The 11,784-nt window shown below is 59.2% G+C and overlaps 1 non-coding gene across 1 annotated transcript; it reads right to left on the bottom strand.

Moving 5' to 3' along the window:
* Positions 1–2,601: 2,601 nt before the first annotated feature.
* On the bottom strand, positions 2,602–2,720 carry LOC131866076 (5S ribosomal RNA). Its single transcript, XR_009364708.1, has one exon. It is a non-coding gene; the product is annotated as a 5S ribosomal RNA (ribosomal RNA).
* Positions 2,721–11,784: the final 9,064 nt, after the last annotated feature.

Below are 11,784 nucleotides of genomic sequence, written 5' to 3' on the forward strand. Positions count from 1 at the left end.
GTTTGCCCCGGGTGCGCACCTCGCCTGCACCTTGGCCGGGGTGGGCACCTTGGCTGGGTTTGCCCAGGGTGCGCTCCGAAGCGGGGTTACTGGAGCGCCCCCTCTTTTTTTGTCAGAGCGTTTGGTGGGGTTTCTCGCATTGGCTCTTCCCAGGCCCGGTTGTTGGGTGCGCTCCCACCCTGGCGCGCGCGAAGTTGGAAGTTGGGTTAATTGCCCGGGCGCGCACCTTCGCCAGGGTGGGCACCTTGGTGCGCACACCTTGGCTGGGCTGCGCACCAGGGCGGGCTCAAGATGGCACCAGCATTCCCTTTTTCTCACTATCTTTCAAAACGGAAATTTTAAAATCTCGTTTTTTTTTTGCCTTTTATGGAAATTAGTGAAGGCATCGCATCAAAGGTGCGCACCTCGCTGCCCACCTTGGTGTGCTCCGAGGTGCCCACCACGGTGCGCAACGCCGGTGCGAACCCGGGAGCGCCCCGATGTGTGCTCCAAGGTGCGGCGTGCACGAAGTCGGACCCCGGTTTGCCCCGGGTGCGCACCTCGCGTGCACCTTGGTGCGCACACCTTGGCTGGGTTGCGCGGCCTGGTGGGCACCATGGTGCGCACCAAGGAGCGCTCCGAAGTGTGCTCCAAGGTGCGGCGTGCACGAAGTCGGAGCCCGGTTTGCCCCGGGTACGCACCTCGCGTGCACCTTCGCCGGGGTGGGCACCTCGGCTGGGTTGCGCGCCCTGGTGCGCACCAAGGAGCGCTCCGAAGTGTGCTCCAAGGTGCGGCGTGCACGAAGTCGGAGCCCGGTTTGCCCCGGGTGCGCACCTTCGCCGCGGTGCGCACCATGGCGTGCACGAAGTCGGAGCCCGGTTTGCCCCGGGTGCGCACCTCGCGTGCACCTTCGGCGGGGTTGCGCGCCCTGGTGGGCACCATGGTGCGCACCAAGGAGCGCTCCGAAGTGTGCTCCAAGGTGCGGCGTGCACGAAGTCGGAGCCCGGTTTGCCCCGGGTGCGCACCTCGCGTGCACCTTCGGCGGGGTTGCGCGCCCTGGTGGGCACCATGGTGCGCACCAAGGAGCGCTCCGAAGTGTGCTCCAAGGTGCGGCGTGCACGAAGTCGGAGCCCGGTTTGCCCCGGGTGCGCACCTCGCGTGCACCTTCGCCGCGGTGGGCACCATGGCGTGCACGAAGTCGGAGCCCGGTTTGCCCCGGGTGCGCACCTCGCGTGCACCTTCGCCGGGGTGGGCACCTCGGCTGGGTTGCGCGCCCTGGTGCGCACCAAGGAGCGCTCCGAAGTGTGCTCCAAGGTGCGGCGTGCACGAAGTCGGAGCCCGGTTTGCCCCGGGTGCGCACCTCGCGTGCACCTTCGCCAGGGTGGGCACCTCGGTGCGCACACCTTCTCAATGTTTTCTTGCCTTTTCTGGAAATTGGTGAAGGCAGCGCATCAAAGGTGCGCACCTCGGTGTGCTCCGAGGTGCGAACCCGAGAGCGCTCCGAGGTGCCCACGAAGTCGAAAGTCGGGTTAATTGCATTGTTTTCCCCGGGTGCGCTCCGAGGTGCGCAACATCGGCGCGCACCAAGGAGGGCTCCGAAGTGTGCTCCAAGGTGCGCACGATGGCGTGCACCTCTGGTGCGCACGATTCGGAGCTCGGTTTGACCGGGGTGCGCACACCTTGGCTGGGTTGCGCACCTTTTGTGCGCTCCAAGGTGCGCACGAAGTCGGAGCTCGGTTTGCCCCGGGTGCGCACCTTCGCCAGGGTGCGCACCTTGATGCGCACGCCTTGGCTGGGCTGCGCACCTTGGTGGGCGCCATGGTGCGCACCTTTCGTGCGCTCCAAGGTGCGCACGAAGTCGGAGCTCGGTTTGCCCCGGGTGCGCACCTTGGTGGGCGCCATGGTGCACTCCGAGGTGCCCAAGATTGGTGCGCACCAAGGAGCGCTCCGAAGTGCGCTCCAAGGTGCGCGCGAAGTCGAAAGTTGGGTTAATTGTCCGGTTTGCCTCGGGTGCGCACCTTGCGTGCACCTTCGCCAGGGTGGGCGCCTTGGTGCGCACACCTTGGCTGGGCTGCGCACACCTTGGCACCCGCGTTTCCTTCATTTTAAATTTTTTTTTTTTACAATCTCTCAAGTGGGAAATTCTATAATCTCAACTTTTTTTGCCTTTTCAGGAAACTTTTGAATGGAGCGCATCATTGGTGCGCTCCGAAGTGTGCTCCAAAGCTCTCTCCAGCTGCGTGCACCTGCCCCGGCCGCGCACCCGGCCCCGCCCAGCTTCGCTCACCTGTCCCGGGCGTCTGGTGCGGAACCTTAGAGTAAGAAACATCACCGTGCACCTTGGCCAACGTGCGCGACTCGACCGAGCGCGCACTGGCCGAGGTGCACACCGATTTCACCTGGGTGCGCGCGCAGCACCTCGGGCGCACCGGGGTGCGCGCACAACGCCCGGGTTGCACCGTGGCCTGTGTGCTCGGGGTGCCTCGGGTGCGCGCTCGGTGTCGCCCCCGCGCGCGCGGTAGTGCGGGCAGCGCACCCCGGCCCGGCCCGGCCCCGACGAGAACGCAAACGGGCAAAAGGTTTATTCAAATAGCATTGCGACGCCCGGCGAAAAACTAAAAAAGGGTGCAACACCGGGACTTCCCGGGAGGTCACCCATCCCAGTACTACTCCGGCCCAAGCGCGCTTAACTGCGGAGTTCTGATGGGATCCGGTGCACTAATGCTGGTATGATCGCACCCGTTATGAGCTTGTCGCAGTGTGTACTTAGCAAACCGCGACCCACGTGCGAATCCACCCCGGCCACCCACCCCCGTCGAGGTGCACACCCTCCCTCGCGAAGTGCGCCCCGTTCGCCAAGTGTGAGCCCTGCCCGGGTGCGCGCACCTTGCTAGGGCGTCGGGTGTGCACCCGGCCCGGCCTACGTGCGTGCACCTGGAGGGGGCGTCGTGTGCGTGCAGTGTCCCGTCTGCAACGCGGTGCCCACACACCACCTCGGGCGCAACGACCTGCGCTCACATGTGGGCCGAGTGCACCTTGGTGCATGTTCGGGGCGCCTCGGGTGCACGCTCGATCTTGCCCCGGTGCACCAAGGCGCTCGGTTTGCCCCGGGTGCGCACTTGGTGCAAGGTGGGCACCCAAAATAGGGATCAAGCACCAAAACACAAGTTTCGGGATGCAAAATGGGACCCAAGGACCACAAATGCGTTCCAAGACCCATGATGGGTCCACGAGAACAAAAATGTGTTCCGAGACTTAATAAACAAATATTGGGTTTTAGGAGAAGAAACATGCTCTGATGCCCAAAACGAGAATCGACCCCGAAAAGGCCACAGGCCAAAAGTGGGATGCGAGACAAAAAAAAATGGGACCCGAGGACCAAAATTGGGTTCCCAGGTCGAAGACAGGGCAACCGGACAAGAAACGACCTCTAAGGCTCGAAATGAGTCCCGACGACTAAAACTTGACAAGAAGCACCCATCAGGCACCCAACTCGACACCCATGGGATGCCGACCCACCCGGGCTTCCACCTAGCACACCTTGGCACCCACCCACCCTCGCACCCAACCTCGCACCCAACTTAGCACCTTTGAACCCACATTGGCACTCACCCTGACCCTGGCACCTTGGAACCCACATTGGCACTCACCTTGACCCTGGCACCCACCTTTGCACTCACCTTGGGACCCACCCTGGCTCCCACCTCGGCACCCACCCAGACACCCACCTTGGTTCCTTGGCACCCACCTTGGATCCTTGGCACCCACCCCGACACCCACCTTGGCACGCAACTTGGCTACTTGCCACCCACCTTGGCTCCTTGACGCCCACCCCGACAACCACCCCGTGACCTACCCTGGCTAGGGTTGGTGCACACCCACCCTGGTGCCCACCTTGGCACCCACCCTATGACCCACCTTGGCACGCACCTTAGTACCCACCCCGTTACCCACCCTAGGACCCACCCCGTGACCCACCTTGGCCAGGGTGGGTGCACCCACCCTGGTGCCCACCTTGGCACCCACCCATCCTAGCACCCAGCCTGTGACCGGGCTTGGAACCCAACCTTGCACCCGCACCCGTCTTGGCCAGTGTGGGTGCGCACCCATCCTGGCACCCACGTTGTGACACACCCTTTAACCCACGCACCCTAGCACCCACGTTGGCACCCACCTTGGAACCCAACCTAGCAACTTGGCACCCACCCCGTGACCCACCTTGGCATCCACCATAGCAGTCGCCGACTTGGCACCCACCTCGGCACCCACCTTGACACTTGTGGACCCACCTTGCCACTCACCCTAGCATCGACCCATCCTAGCACCCACCCTGGCACCTTTGCACCCTAGCACTCACCCATCCTAGCACCTAACCTGTGACCCACCTTGACACTCACCCTCGCACCCACCTTGGAACCCAACCTAGCACCCACCCACCCTGACACCAACCCTAGCACCTACCCACCCTTGCACCCACCCTGTGACCCATCTTGGCACCCACCCATCCTACCACTCAACCTATCACCCACCTTCTCACCCACCTTGGCATCCACCTTAGCACCCACCCACACTGGCACCTTGGCACCCACCTCGGGCAAGGTGGGTGCACACCCACCCTGGCACCCAATTTAGAACCCACCGAGCATGTTACCCACCTTGGCACCCACATTGCAGCCCACCCTAGTACCCACCCTATGACCCACATTGGCATCCACACCCTAGCACCCAGGCACCTCGACACCCGCCTTGACACCCACCCTAGCACTGAACCTGTGACCCACCTTGGAACTCACCCTAGAACCCACCCACCCTGTGAACCACCTTGGCATCCACCTTAGCACCCACCCACCTTGGCACCCACTCTAGCACTCACCCATCCTAACACCCAACTTGTTACCCACCTTGGCACCCGCCCTCGCGTCCACCTTGAAACCCACCCTAGCACCCACCCACGCAGGAGCCCACCTTGGCACCCAACCTAACACCCACGCATCCTGGCACCCAACTTGTGACCCACCTTGGAACCCACCCTAGTACCCACCTTTGAACCCACTATATCACCAACCCACCTTGGCACCCACCCTATGACCCTCTTTGGAATCCACCCTAGCACGCACCCACCCTGGCACCCACCATGGAGCGCACCCTAGCACCCACCCACCTCGGCACGCACCTCAACACCCACCTTGGTGTGCGCACTGCGCCAACCTCTCAAAGACCCTATGTGGTGCGCTCCAAAGTGTACACCTTTGGTGCGCTCCAAGGTGCGCACCTTTGGTGCACACCGAGGTGCACACCAAAGTGTGCACCGAGGTGAGCACCAAAGTGCACTCCAGGGTGCACACCAAGGCGTGCACCTTTGGTGCGGTCAATGCAAACGAATTCGGAAGTTGGGGTCGATGTCCTAATCGCTGCTGCAGACTACACGTATGAGAATCGGACAAATAGCTTTATATAGGGGAGGTGTTGCGTTTGATGGGTCGACTCCCCTGGTTGTGTGCACTGCACCAACTTCAAAGACCCTGTCTTGTTTAAGAAGTCAAAAGTTGGGGTGGATGTCCTAATCATTGCTGCAGTCTACGCATGTATGAGAATCAGACAAATAGCTTATATAGGGGAGGTGTTGCATTCGGTGGGTTGACTCCCCTGGTTGTGCGCACTGCGCCAACCTCAAAGACCCCGCATAGCAGAAGAAGTCGGAAGTCGGATTTTGGTGAGCACCAAGGCGTGCACCTTTGGTGCGGTCAACGCAGACGAATTCAGAAGTTGGGGTGGATGTCCTAATCGTTGTTGCAGGCTACACATGTATGAGAATCAGACAAATAGCTTATATAGGGGAGGTGTTGGGTTTGATGGGTCAACTCCCTTGGTTGTGCGCATTACGCCAACCTCAAAGACCTTGTTTTCGTTAAGAAGTCAAAAGTTGGGGTCAATGTCCTAATGGCTCCTGCAGGCTACACATGTATGAGAATCGGACAAATAGCTTATATAGGGGAGGTGTTGGGTTTGATGGGTCGACTCCCCTGGTTGTGCGCATTACGTCAACCTCAAAGACCTTGTTTTCGTTAAGAAGTCAAAAGTTGGGGTCGATGTCCTAATTGCTCCTGTAGACTACACATGTATGAGAATCAGACAAATAGCTTATATAGGGGAGGTGTTGGGTTTGATGGGTTGACTCCCCTAGTTGTTCGCATTACACCAACCTCAAAGACCTTGTTTTCGTTTAGAAGCCGAAAGTTGGGGTCGATGTCCTAATTGCTCCTGCAGGCTACGCATGTATGAGAATCAGACAAATAGCTTATATAGGGGAGGTGTTGGGTTTGATGGGTCGACTCCCCTGGTTGTGCGCATTGCGCCAACCTCAAAGACCCTGCATTGCGGATGAAGTCGAAAGTCAGAGTTTGGTGTGCTACAAGGTGTGGTCGAAGGTGCTCACCTAGGTGTGCACCTTTGGAGCACAGGAAAAGTGCCCTCCAAAAGTGCGCACCTTTGGAGTGCACAAAAGTGCCCTCCAAAAGTGCGCACCTTTGGAGCGCAGAAAAGTGCCCTCCAAAAAGTGCCCTCCAAAAGTGCGCACCTTTGGAGCGCAGAAAAGTGCCCTCCAAAAGTGCGCACCTTTGGAGCGCAGAAAAGTGCCCTCCAAAAAGTGCCCTCCAAAAGTGCGCACCTTTGGAGCGCAGAAAAGTGCCCTCCAAAAGTGCGCACCTTTGGAGCGCAGAAAAGTGCCCTCCAAAAAGTGCCCTCCAAAAGTGCGCACCTTTGGAGCGCAGAAAAGTGCCCTCCAAAAAGTGCCCTCCAAAAGTGCGCACCTTTGGAGCGCAGAAAAGTGCCCTCCAAAAAGTGCCCTCCAAAAGTGCGCACCTTTGGAGCGCAGAAAAGTGCCCTCCAAAAAGTGCCCTCCAAAAGTGCGCACCTTTGGAGCGCAGAAAAGTGCCCTCCAAAAAGTGCCCTCCAAAAGTGCGCACCTTTGGAGCGCAGAAAAGTGCCCTCCAAAAGTGCGCACCTTTGGAGCGCACAAAAGTGCCCTCCAAAAGTGCGCACTTTTGGTGCGCACCAAGGCGCTGGTTCGGTCGTTGCAGGCGAGTTCGGAAGTTGGGGTCGATGTCCTGAGCGGAGGTGCAAACTACACAGGTGTCGGAATCGGACAAATAGCTTATATAGGGGAGGTGTATGCTTCGATGGGTCGACTCCCCAGGTTGAGCGCACCGCGCCAACCTCAAAGACCCTACGGTATGGATGAAGTCGGAAGTTGGGTCCGATGACCAATTCGATTAGTAGGTATGCTCATGAGGTCGGAATTTGGGTCCGATGACCTGCCATGTGCAGGAAGGCGAATGTTGACACTGTGCGTTGCAAGGTGCACACCAAGGCGCTGGTGCGGTCTTTTTAGTCGAGTTCGGAAGTTGGGGTCGATGTCCTGATCGGAGGTGCAAGCTACACAGGTGTGGGAATCGGACAAATAGCTTATATAGGGGAGGTGTATGCTTCGTTGGGTCGACTCCCCGGGTTGAGCGCACCGCGCCAACCTCAAAGACCCTACGGTATGGATGAAGTCGGAAGTTGGGTCCGATGACCGATTCGATATGTAGGCATACTCGCGAGGTCGGAATTTGGGTCCGATGACCTGCCACGTGCAGGAAGGCGAATGTTGGCACTGTGCGTTGCAAGGTGCGCACCAAGGCGCTGGTTCGGTCGTTGGAGGCGAGTTCGGAAGTTGGGGTCGATGTCTTGATCGGAGGTGCAAACTACACAGGTGTGGGAATCGGACAAATAGCTTATATAGGGGAGGTGTATGCTTCGTTGGGTCGACTCCCCGGGTTGAGCGCACCGCGCCAACCTCAAAGACCCTACGGTATGGATGAAGTCGGAAGTTGGGTCCGATGACCGATTCGATATGTAGGCATACTCGCGAGGTCGGAATTTGGGTCCGATGACCTGCCATGTGCAGGAAGGCGAATGTTGGGACTGTGCGTCGCAAGGTGCGCACCAAGGCGCTGGTGCCGTCGTTGCAGTCGAGTTCGGAAGTTGGGGTCGATGTCCTGGTCAGAGGTGCAAACTACACAGGTGTGGGAATCGGACAAATAGCTTATATAGGGGAGGTGTATGCTTCGATGGGTCGACTCCCTGGGTTGAGCGCACCGCGCCAACCTCAAAGACCCTACAGTATGGATGAAGTCAGAAGTTGGGTCCGATGACCGATTCGATACGTAGGCATATTGGCGAGGTCTGAATTTGTGTCCGATGACCTGCCATGCGCAGGAAGGCAGAATTTGGGTCCGATGACCGAGTTGATGGCGTGCCATGCGCAGAAAGGCGGAATTTGGGTCCGATGACCGAGTTGATGTTGATGGCCCGCCATGCACAGGAAGGCGGAATTTGGGTCCGATGACCGATTTGAAGGCGTGCCATACGCAAAAAGGCGGAGTTTGGGTCCGATGACCGAGTTGATATTGATGGCCCGCCATGCGCAGGAAGGCGGAATTTGGGTCCGATGACCTGACATACGCATGGAGTCCGACTCGGGGGCCGATGTTCGATTCGATGACTTGCATTGTGGGTAAAGTCGGAAGTTGTGGTCTTTGACCCGATTCGATGACCAGACTTCGGCTGCTTGAGAATCGGACAAATAACTTATATAGGGGAGGTAGTGTTCTCGAGCATCCTCCCCCCGTGCCCGTTTATGTCGATTGATGCTGGTGCTCGACTGGTTGGAGCGCTCGGATGCAAAAATCTTGCACCAGGATTTATCGATTGTGATGGACACGGCAAGTCTCCTGATTGCTATGCAGGAGCTCATCGTGAATCTCTATGCGGCCTTGGTATGGACTCGACCTGCGGAATGGTTCGGCAATGGTAGTCGCTCCAACACGTCCTTGCAATGGCCACAGAGGTGATTCGACTAGAGCTCCAGTCTAGCTTTTGGGTTGCTTGGCGGACTGGTATAGCCGCGATCGAGTTCCGGCCATGAACGTTTTAGATAGCTCTTGGGCTTTCTGGGACGGAAGTCGGAAGTTTGGGCTGTTGTCCGATTTGATGACCATTCTTCGGATGTGTGAGAATCGGACAAATAACTTATATAGGGGACTGTGTTGTCTCACGCAGCCCCCTCCGTGCCCCTCTATCTCGACCGATGTTGGTGCTTGAAAGGGTTGGGATCGCTTGGATTTATAAACGTGCACCACCATTTGTCGAGTGTGAGGGACGCGGCAGGTCTCCTAAATGCTATGCGAGCGCTCTCTGAGAATCTCTATCCGGCCTCGACACAGACTAGTCTTGCTGAATGGTTTGGCACTGGTAGTCGATCCAACACGTCGTTGTTGTGGCCGCCTAGGCGATTCGATTCGAGCCCCCGTCTAGCTTTTGGGTTGCTTGGCGGATTTTGCCCTATCCGCAAGTGAGCTCGGTCCCTAAACGTTCGAGAAACCCGATTGCTATGCGCCGACTCTCTTTCTTGCGAGCCTCCATCTAGCTTTTGGGTCTCTACGGAACGGAAGTCGGAATCTGGGACCGTTGTTTGATTCGACGAGGCAGACTACGGTTGTGCGAGAATCGGACAAATAACTTATATAGGGGAGGTGTTGACTGGAGCATTCTCCCCCGTGCCCCTCTAACTCGACCAATGCTGGCGCTCGAACGGTGGTAGCGCTCGGATTTTCATTGAGCGCCAGCATTGGTCGATTTAGAGGGGCATGCGAGATTCCCGAATGCTATGCGAGGGCTCTAACGGAAATGTCTATTGGTTTCGGTATGGATGCAATTGCGAGTGGTTCGGCAAAGGTAGTCGTTCCGATGCGTCCATGTCGTGGCCAAATCGATAATTCGATTTGAGCCCTCGTATAGCATTTGGGTCTCTCGATGTGATTCCGCATTCCAGTCCCTTTGGGCACTGCTTGAGCCGCATCCCAGGGGGTTCCCTTCCCAATAATCTGCCTCGCAACCCGATTGCTATGCGGTGAGGCTCCTCGGCCGCCTCGGAACTATCTGTGTATCAGACGCATCGCGGGATAAGGGGTTGGCAACGGTAGTCGCCCCAAGCGCGTCCGATGCTTGGACCATTCCGAGGCGGCCCTGAAGCCTCTTCCGTCTAGCCGTTGGGTCCTTCTCGCCGCATCCCTCGCCTCGCACCCCGATTGCTATGCGGTGAGGCTCCTCGGCCGCCTCGGAACTATCTGTGTATCGGACGCGTCGCGGGATAAGGGGTTGTCACTGGTAGTCGCCCCAAGCGCGTCCGATGCTTGGACCATTCCGAGGCGGCCCTGAAGCCTCTTCCGTCTAGCCGTTGGGTCCTTCTCGCCGCATCCCTCGCCTCGCACCCCGATTGCTATGCGGTGAGGCTCCTCGGCCGCCTCGGAACTATCTGTGTATCGGACGCGTCGCGGGATAAGGGGTTGTCATTGGTAGTCGCCCCAAGCGCGTCCGATGCTTGGACCATTCCGAGGCGGCCCTGAAGCCTCTTCCGTCTAGCCGTTGGGTCCTTCTCGCCGCATCCCTCGCCTCGCACCCCGATTGCTATGCGGTGAGGCTCCTCGGCCGCCTTGGAACTATCTGTGTATCGGACGCGTCGCGGGATAAGGGGTTGTCACTGGTAGTCGCCCCAAGCGCGTCCGATGCTTAGACCATTCCGAGGCGGACCCGAAGCCTCTTCCGTCTAGCCGTTGGGTCCTTCTCGCCGCATCCTTCGCCTCGCACCCCGATTGCTATGCGGTGAGGCTCCTCGGCCGCCTCGGAACTATCTGTGTATCGGACGCGTCGCGGGATAAGGGGTTGTCACTGGTAGTCGCCCCAAGCGCGTCCGATGCTTGGACCATTCCGAGGCGGACCCGAAGCCTCTTCCGTCTAGCCGTTGGGTCCTTCTCGCCGCATCCCTCGCCTCGCACCCCGATTGCTATGCGGTGAGGCTCCTCGGCCGCCTTGGAACTATCTGTGTATCGGACGCGTCGCGGGATAAGGGGTTGTCACTGGTAGTCGCCCCAAGCGCGTCCGATGCTTGGACCATTCCGAGGCGGACCCGAAGCCTCTTCCGTCTAGCCGTTGGGTCCTTCTCGCCGCATCCCTCGCCTCGCACCCCGATTGCTATGCGGTGAGGCTCCTCGGCCGCCTTGGAACTATCTGTGTATCGGACGCGTCGCGGGATAAGGGGTTGTCACTGGTAGTCGCCCCAAGCGCGTCCGATGCTTGGACCATTCCGAGGCGGACCCGAAGCCTCTTCCGTCTAGCCGTTGGGTCCTTCTCGCCGCATCCCTCGCCTCGCACCCCGATTGCTATGCGGTGAGGCTCCTCGGTCGCCTTGGAACTATCTGTGTATCGGACGCGTCGCGGGATAAGGGGTTGTCACTGGTAGTCGCCCCAAGCGCGTCCGATGCTTGGACCATTCCGAGGCGGCCCCGAAGCCTCTTCCGTGTAGCCGTTGGGTCCTTCTCGCCGCATCCCTCGCCTCGCACCCCGATTGCTATGCGGTGAGGCTCCTCGGCCGCCTTGGAACTATCTGTGTATCGGACGCGTCGCGGGATAAGGGGTTGTCACTGGTAGTCGCCCCAAGCGCGTCCGATGCTTGGACCATTCCGAGGCGGCCCCGAAGCCTCTTCCGTGTAGCCGTTGGGTCCTTCTCGCCGCATCCCTCGCCTCGCACCCCGATTGCTATGCGGTGAGGCTCCTCGGCCGCCTTGGAACTATCTGTGTATCGGACGCGTCGCGGGATAAGGGGTTGTCACTGGTAGTCGCCCCAAGCGCGTCCGATGCTTGGACCATTCCGAGGCGGACCTGAAGCCTCTTCCCTCTAGCCGTTGGGGCTTTCTCGCCGCATCC

This window comes from Cryptomeria japonica, unplaced genomic scaffold, assembly GCF_030272615.1.
Source record: "Cryptomeria japonica unplaced genomic scaffold, Sugi_1.0 HiC_scaffold_129, whole genome shotgun sequence".
Lineage (NCBI taxonomy): Eukaryota > Viridiplantae > Streptophyta > Pinopsida > Cupressales > Cupressaceae > Cryptomeria > Cryptomeria japonica.